Below are 8915 nucleotides of genomic sequence, written 5' to 3' on the forward strand. Positions count from 1 at the left end.
CCAAACTGGTCGAAGTTGTGTCTAGAAATGCTTTAGTTATATAAGGGAATTGATTGTGGGATGGAACGTAAGGCTCTTTTGACTCCCTATACCTCATGGCCTTCTGATCTGAGTCATCCTCTTCTCTTCTACGGGGTTTAAGAACTGGGCTTCTCATCTATCTATCAGGATGACGTGTTACTAATCCATAGATTTATAGAATTGAGAGTTTCAAATCTCAGTTCAATTTTTACTACTTCTGTATGTTCATAGCTGGCCTCGGAACCTTGATATTGTGATGTTGAGTGGTCATGCCACTATTTTGCAGGATGTCTCAAATCATTTTGAGCATTTACAGCCGTTATGCTGTCCGAGTCATCCTAGATTTCTAAATAGTCTAATGCATTTGCAAATCCCTTCTCTCCGTTTCTAATGTTCATTTGGGCCAGATTAATCACACAAATTAGTGTGTTGAGGTACTCCGCCACCTCGACATATATGTTGGAGCTATTATTATGAACCTAGGTGTTTTAGGGAGTCACCTAGTAATCCAGCCATGTTTTGTGTTCCCGGTGTGATGATTCTGGTCATTATTTACGAAAGCATCCTGTGATGCCATTTCGTAGTAGGTATTCTATTCCTGGGTTCTTGAACCCGAGGTTCACCCTACTTACCTCCTGTTGATAGTGTTCGCTAGTTCCTTTAGGATATTAGTAACTTTGCGATAGTCCCTGAGGTCCGTGGTATTTCCTTCTTCCAAATACTATGAACCGCTTATGGCAGAAGCTCCTTGCTGAACCGAAGGATCACAATCAGAGTACTCTTGAGGAGTTCTCCATTCATAATTGTGAATCTGCCAGTTCTACCCTTTCCGCATGGGTTATCCGGAAGAAATGTTGAGCTTCGCTCAACATACTAATCTATGCATCCACAACTCAGAAAGATATATGTTCCTTTGAGTTGTCCCTCTTTAGTTGTTTTCTGACCTCCATCTATCAATTGATAATCAAGAGTATGCGTGCATCCGTTCGTCGATGCCTATTATTGTTGTGGTCCGTCAAGCCATTTTATTCTGGAATGACTAGGAAAAACAAACTCCAGTACCTCATCCATTTCCAGGATTGGGTCAAAGCAGTTGTATTCCGCAGGTCAAGATGCCAATCCAGCTTTCGATTCTGTTCCACCCTGAAGTATTGCCCTCTTTATGTCAGGATTGTCATGAGAATTGCACCATTTCTCATGAATTCTTGACGTAGTGATACTTCTCGCTATCATTATTCTTTCCTCGGTCCCGTGTTGATGTAACCGGAATGCCGACAAGTGAATTGTGATGTGTGAAATCGATACTCCTAGCAACCTCGTTGCTTGGTAGTAAATGGACAATGTTCTCACTCTTAGCGTGGTGGCTTTTGAATCATCATTCTAAGATAGATTGTGCTACCTAGTCCTTATTTCCGGTGCACTCTTCGATCAATGAGTTAGGATTATTCAATCCCTTGCTTATTGTTCATATCATCTTGCTCTGAAAAGCAAGATTGTTCTCGAGCTTAGTAACATATCGGTGGTTCGCGATGTTCCGAATATCTTCTCGGAAGTATTACCAGTTTGTCACCTGACCGCTATGTTGAGTTCGTGATCATGTTGGTTTTCTCCAAACCACCCATTCTCCAAGAATCTGTGTTGGATACCCCTGAGCTAGTTGGTGGAGCCAAACAACAACTTGGAGATTTGGAAGATAAAAGCTTGTCCGACTTAGTTCATTTTAAGGGATATCCTTTTGTGTGTGTGTGAAGAAAGATGATACCTTAACCAATTGGTCCTCGTGATCAGTTGTTGGATCTGTTGTCTTGCCAAAAGTTTGACTTGAGTATGGGCTATCATCAAGTCAAATCAGAACCAGCGACGTTCGTAATGTTGTCTTACTCGTGGTTGATCCCTTGAGCATACACCATTACATCTTTTGGTCTGACCAATGCTATCACCGTGTTCACATGATGGTTGAAGTCCAGTGATATGGAAATTCCGATGAATTGCTGTTGATCCCATCAGCAGCATTTTGTCTTCCCCATGATTCATGTTGAACATCAACCAAGTGTTGAAAACTTTGCAAGCAATGTCTTTGTGTTCCGTTCATGAAGCTTATGCTTGGATGGAAGAAGTGACTTCCTCTAATTCACGTGCATTTGATGTAAGTTGCCACCCTGAATCCGAGAAAGTTTGCTTTTACTTCCTCTGGAATCGTCCCAAGTTAGTCATGCACGTGCGAAGTGCCCTATGGTTTGATAGGTTGGCCGCCTCCACTCCATATGTTTTTCCTAGCACACCAAGCCACTGATTGATTTCCTCAAGGAAAAGGAGCGTGTTGTGCTAATTCTAGATCATGCACAAGATTCCGTTATCCTTGATGATGGTTCCCAACCAGAACTTGGTAGTATTTTTATTATAAGACTACTATGTGGTCATGCTTGTCTAGGACAGCGTGTTCACATGTTGTAGCAAAACTCGCTCATGTTTTTGAGCTTGCTATCGTAGTTCATTTCCTGAGAATCCCGCAACGTTATCTCGTTGGTTTGTGTTGCAAACTTTCTTTTCCAGACATGCTGTCTGAAATATCCCGTTCCTAGCCAGATCCTAATCTCAGGCAGATATGATGGTTGGGACATTCCCGGCATTTGCATTTTGTTCCCAGCTTGCACCGCCATTGTGCCAATTCCCATGGGCTGCCCTCTCAGTAACTATTGTTTAGGATCATCTTCAAAAGTGGTCCTACCATGGGTCCCATCTATTTCCGATGATAAGTAAAATCATCCATCGTGTTGTCTTCAACAAGGTAGTCCACATCATCCATTCTAGTCCGGGTATTCCATTCCTTTGAACTGCTTCAAATGATCGATTGTGATTGCTTTAAGGTGGTATAAAGAGTCTCAATGATCTCAAAATCAAAAGTAATTCTTTTGCCACTTCAAAGAATAATTCTACGAGTCACCTTTCCTAAGGTGCCCCGTTATGGAATCATGGCAATTCTTACTCGCTATTTTGAAACCCTCGTCAAATTGTTTCTTCCGCCCCTCCTGATGCATGTTTTGCTTCTCAGCTCCAGAGATGTTTCTATGTCCCATTCCGTGAGTTGATAGTCAGTTGTCAGATCTTCGAGAAGACGATCCTTCTACAGTTTTTCTTTTCCTCTCGTTGTCATGATAGCTGGAGTTCTCAGAGCAAGACGTCGAGACGAAGATGGTGATCGAATCAACGTTCTTATGAGATGCAACTTGGATGGTGTAGATTGTGTTAGTTTGCGTTCCCCCTTCATCTTAACCTACGCTTGAATCTCGGGATGAGATTCTTGTTTAGTGGGGGTGAGTTGTCACATCCCTAGCTTTTGGCATTGCACTAGGCTAACTTAATGTGTGCATCATGTTTAAATTCATCAGAAACTTGAAATAGGGATGACAGAACCCCCAGCACCCCCTAATATCAACCAGGGTTTACTAAAAATATTTTCAATGAACCTGAAATGCCCTTCCAAAATGTTCATCACCTCTGCCCTGGACTTAAACCACTGTCAAGGTGATGCACAAATTTCTAGGTCGCTCCAAGGTCACTGGATTAAATCTTTAGCTATTTGAGTTTGGGCATTTAAATTATATAAAATATTTCAAATGCTCAAATAACTCCAAACTAAAATGTTCCATGCTGGATATATTCCAAATAGTGGCCATGTGCAGTTTGGTGATTTTTGGAGTTGCCTAAGTATTTTTAGAAATGCAACAAACCTACAGAAATAATTATGAAACAAAAACAAATGAAAAACCCTCTAACCTGGCCAAACCCATGCCCCGGCCACCTGGCGGCCCAGCACTGTGCTGGCCCGTGCCAGCCAGCTGCTTCATCCCCACCAGGTAGGCAGGGAGGTGACGCCGACGAGCGCGAGCTCGCCACGGTGCCACCTGCTTGCCGCTTCGCCGTTGGACGGGCTGAATGACCTCCACGCCGTGCCCCCGACCCCCTGGACACGTCCACTTTCCCCCTGCCTCTCTCCCTCGCTCCCCTCCGCCATGGCCGAAGCAACCACCGCTGTCCCGCCGCCGTACCCTTAGCCACTGTCGTCCACGCGCCGCCCGACCGTGTCCACGAGCTCCGCCACCCTCCTATCCGTCGAGAAGGCCGAGCCCCGAGCGCTCGTGTGCCCCGAAGCCACCGCATCGACCTCGCCCGACTCCGCCACCGCCGGAGATCCCCTTCCCCATCACCGTCGCAGCAGGCCGTCCCCGACCTCGCCGTCACCTCCGTTGCAACCGCCGTGAGCCTAGCTACATCCCCATCCTCCCCGTTCCGTCTCTCGAGCCCCGTAGTGACTGCACGTAGCTCACCCGCATGCGCCGCCACGGAGCTTGTCGCCGACGAGGCTCCGGCCACCCAACGGTCGCGCTACCTTGTCCACTACCCTAACGCACCCCAGGAGCTCAACGCACTAACCCACGCGCCTCGCCGTGCCCCCTAGCGATGAGTCCGAGCTCACCCGAGCTCCGGTCGCCGCCAAACTCGTCGTTGGCGACGTTTCCGGCAACCCCGAGCCCAACCACCGCCACCAAATGCTGCGGCTTGCTCCCAGCTACGCGTAGACAATCCCCGCCGCCCATTTGGTCGCCGGAACGCGAAATTGCACTCCCACCGCCGCGTCTGGCCTCGCCGTAGGCTAAACGCCGGCGGGTTTGACCCGTTGACCTTGACTGGGTGGGCCCAGGTTGACTTCCCCCTGAGTCTATGACAAGTGGGGCCCGCTCTGCTAATTAACCTAGGGTTAGCGCTAACTAATATTAGTTAGTTAAACTAACTACTAGCACGGAGGGCCCACAGGTCAGTTTGACCTGGACCAGCCCCATTGACCGCTGATGTCACCCTGACGCAATGCTGATGCAATAACTAATTACTGGAATTTTTCTTATACAGGAAATTCCAAAAAATAACCAAAACTTCTAAAAATTATAGAAAATCAACCGTAGCTTCAAATCAAACAAATTATATATGAAAAATGATCAGAAAAATGCAATCTATCCATCTGTACCTTTTTCATGCATGTTAGAACATTTTAACCTTGCTGTTTAGGTGAAACAAGGTAATGCACTAATATGACCTCTTAAAATGGGTTTGCATTTGAATCTTTGGTTCAAATGGACTCATCTCAATCTGTTCTAGCTTGCATTAGCCAAAACACATTAATATTGCCATGTCATAGCATGCATCATATTGTTGCATATCGTCATGTGTTGATTGTGTTTGATGTATCTTTAGCGGTAGGTTCTTCCTTCGAGGATACCCACGATTATCCGACTGAAGGGCGGTATCCTACTACCACTCAATCAGGCAAGCAAAACCCCCTTGTTCATTCCGATACAGTCCTACTCTATCGCTCCTGCTCTCTTTTAGTGCATTAGGACAACAACGATTCATCTGTTTACTTGTTGCGGTAGTTGAACCCCTTTATCCTCTGCAAAACCTGTCATTGCCACAGTAAATAGATGAAACCCACTAGCATGAGTAGGAGTTGTTTTATCCCTGATGTGCCTTCTCATTCATGCTTGTTTGTCATGCCTGCTATTGCTTAAAATTGTGTCAGGTCTGATTCATCCCGGATGAATCGGAGGTGTGTGAACATGTCCTACGGTTGAGAGCTAAGTGTGTGAACACGATTTGGTAAAGGTAGCGGTGAGAGGCCATGTAGGAGTACATGGTGGGTTGTCTCATTGAAACCGTCCTCAGGAACTGAGATCTGTGTTTGTGATCCATGAACAGTTACTACCACACATTGGGATCCTTAATTGACTCTCTTGGCTTGTTAACCACCCTTGTTCTCTGTCCAGGAGTTGCAACTAGTTTCTGGTGTTTGTAGGATATGTGTTGGAGGCCATGCGTAGTGCTGACTCTAGGGGTGGGCTATGATGCGGTAGATACACCGTGGCACGGTGTACCGGGCGCCCGTTTGGTGTCTTGGGAACCCTGCTCACATCGTTCGGGGCCGTATGTGGAAACCTCGGCCGAACTCCCAGCGGATGGAACCTGAATAGGCGATAAACCTGGACTAGAGACTTGAGTGTTTAGGTAGGCCGTGGCCGACACCCTCGCCAGGCTTCCGCTTGAAGGTTGCCAAGATACATGATGTGTACATGGCGGTAAGTGGCGAGAGCGTGTGTGAAGGAGTACACCCCTGTAGGGTTATCATCATCTATTCGAATAGCAGCGTTCGCGGTAAAGGACTTCTGGGTTGCCTATAACAGTTCATAGACAAGTGAAAGTGGATACTCTAAAATGCGCAAGATAAGCGTGAGTGCTATGGATGGCCTTCTCGTAGGGAAACGGGAGCGGATCCATAGTGGTGTATTGCTATGGTGAATATGTGGACTCATGTGCACCACCTCAAAAGAGTTACTTGCAGTCGTAGTTTAGGATAGCCACCGAGTCAAAGCTAGCTTGCTGTTGTTAAACTCCACCACCCCCTTTGTTGATACCGATGCATATGTAGTTAGTTCTGATGTAAGTCTTGCTAGGTACTTTTGTACTCATGTTTGCCTATTTTATGTTTTCTAGAGAGACTTCGGCCTCGCTAGTAGTTCCGTGTGGACTTCGACGTTTAGCTAGTTACCTCAGCTACGATCTTGTGCCCTCGGCAGGATCTGGTGGATAGTCAGGCTTCTAAGACTTTTTCATTTAAAGATGTCTGTACTCAGACATGATAAGCTTCCGCTTGTGCTTGACTTGTATGCTCTGAATGTTGGGTCGTGAAACCCATGTTTGTAATATCTCGCTCCTCGGAGCCTAATGAATAAATATTTGAGTTGTAGAGTCATGTTGTGATGCCATGTTGTATTTGCACATATCGAGCATATTGTGTGTATGTTATTGAAATGCTTGGTATGTGTGGGATTTGACTATCTAGTTGTTTATCCTTAGTAGCCTTTCTTACAGGGAAATGTCTGCTAGTGCTTCCACTGAGCCATGGTAGCTTGCTACTGCTCCGGAACACTTAGGCTGGCCGGCATGTGTCCTTATTCATTCCTGTGTCTGTCCCTTCGGGGAAATGTCACGCGAGGAATATCGGAGTCCTGTTAGCCCGCTACAGCCCGGTTCACCGGAGTCCTGCTAGCCCAGTGCTACAGCCTGGATTCACTAGCTGATGACCGACACGTTCGATACTGGGTCATGGATGCCTGTCCCTGTAAGTTTGTGCCACTTTGGGTTTACGACTAGCCATGTCAGCCCGGGTTCTCTGTCATATGGATGCTAGCGACACTATCATATATGTGAGCCAAAAGGCACAAACGGTCCCGGGCTATGGTAAGGTGACACCCGTGGGAATACCGTGCGTGAGGCCGCAAAGTGATATGAGGTGTTACAGGCTAGATCGGTGTGACTTAGAATCGGGGTCCTGACAAATTCCTTATGGCTTAAGAGGAGTTTCGATTTTACAAAAATGCGGACACTCTGTTTTTTGTGACACCCAAATCATCGTGTGCACTGCATAAGATAGATAGTGCACTACTTCAGACTGAAAACCGCACTGCATCTGATAGACCGAAAATTGTCATGCGTACGCGATGAACGAAGTGCACTACTTCAGACAGATGAGTGCACTGCTTCAGACCGAAACCGCACTGCATCAAAACGGAGTGAAAATCATCGTGTGTACGGGACAACGAAGTGCACTGCATCAGATAGATCTGTGCACTGCTTCATACCAAAACCGCACTGCATCAAACAGACTAAAAATCATCGTGTGTACGCAACAGCGAAGTGCACTGCAACTCCCAATGCAATTTTACTTTCGTGTGCACTGCAATAAGGGAACCACAAAGATTTTAACAATGAAGTACAACAATTTGAAAAAATGTACTTCTTCGGTTTACAAAGTTTTTCTTTACAAACTAAGTAATCCACACAAAGTCCTTTTTTCTGTCTCCACGTTACAATCACCCACAAATACAACCCAACTACAAATTTTTATAAAATGTACTGCACACATTAACATAGCAAGAATGCAAATGCTTTGCGTTACCGAACCGCACGCAGTCGCCGGACGTACTTCACTCAGCAAGCGAGCTGCAAAACAAACTTCGGTGAGCTGCAAAACAAACTTTAGTGAGCCGCGGAGAGGGCTCCCTCGCCCTGGGTAACCACCGAATTTGTTCTGCATTTTTTTCTCAAATTAATAACAGTATGACCATGTGGGTTGTTGCAGTTGGACCGGGTGCTTTCCACTCGTCCCCCCGCCATCGGTGAACTGCGTGGAGTGGAGGAGAGAGAGCTGCAACCACGGGCGCAACCAGCGCCGCCGCTGCAGCGACTCACCCGAACTGAATGGGGCCAACAACCGAGCTGCATGGGGGTGGCGCTCGAGCACCACCACGGCTGCAACGCAGTGGCGCCAAGGGAAGCACCAAAGCCCCGAATTCGGCCCGGCGTGGTCGAAGGCGGCCTGGCCTCGGGTGGGAATGAGGTGCGTGAGGCCGCCAGTGTTGGTGGCGGATCCAGCCATGGGGAGGCAGATTTGATTGAGACGAGGCGGATGCGGGCCACCTGTGGCGTGGTATGCAGTGCGGTGTGCCGGCATGCACTGGATCCACTGGTCACGAGGCGCGTGCGTGGAGAGGGAGGGGCGTCCGCCGGCTTTTAGCAGGAGGGAGGTGCGGGGGCAGCTGGATCTCGTCGGATCCGGTAGGGCTGCGGCGGTTGGAGAGCCTGGTCGCCTCGGGACGATGAACAGGGCGGCGGCGGCGCGTGGGTCCGCGTGGACGGCGGCGGTGCTGGTTGCGCCCAGGACTGGAGGTGGCCGGGCAGGGCGGCCGAGATCCATGGACGGCGGCGCGACACCTGGAGTAGGAGGAAGGTGGGGGTCATGGGGGCAGAGTGGGAGGGGTGAGGAGGAAGAAGGAAAGGAGAGA

The sequence above is a fragment of the Triticum dicoccoides genome, chromosome 1B, assembly GCF_002162155.2.
Source record: "Triticum dicoccoides isolate Atlit2015 ecotype Zavitan chromosome 1B, WEW_v2.0, whole genome shotgun sequence".
Lineage (NCBI taxonomy): Eukaryota > Viridiplantae > Streptophyta > Magnoliopsida > Poales > Poaceae > Triticum > Triticum dicoccoides.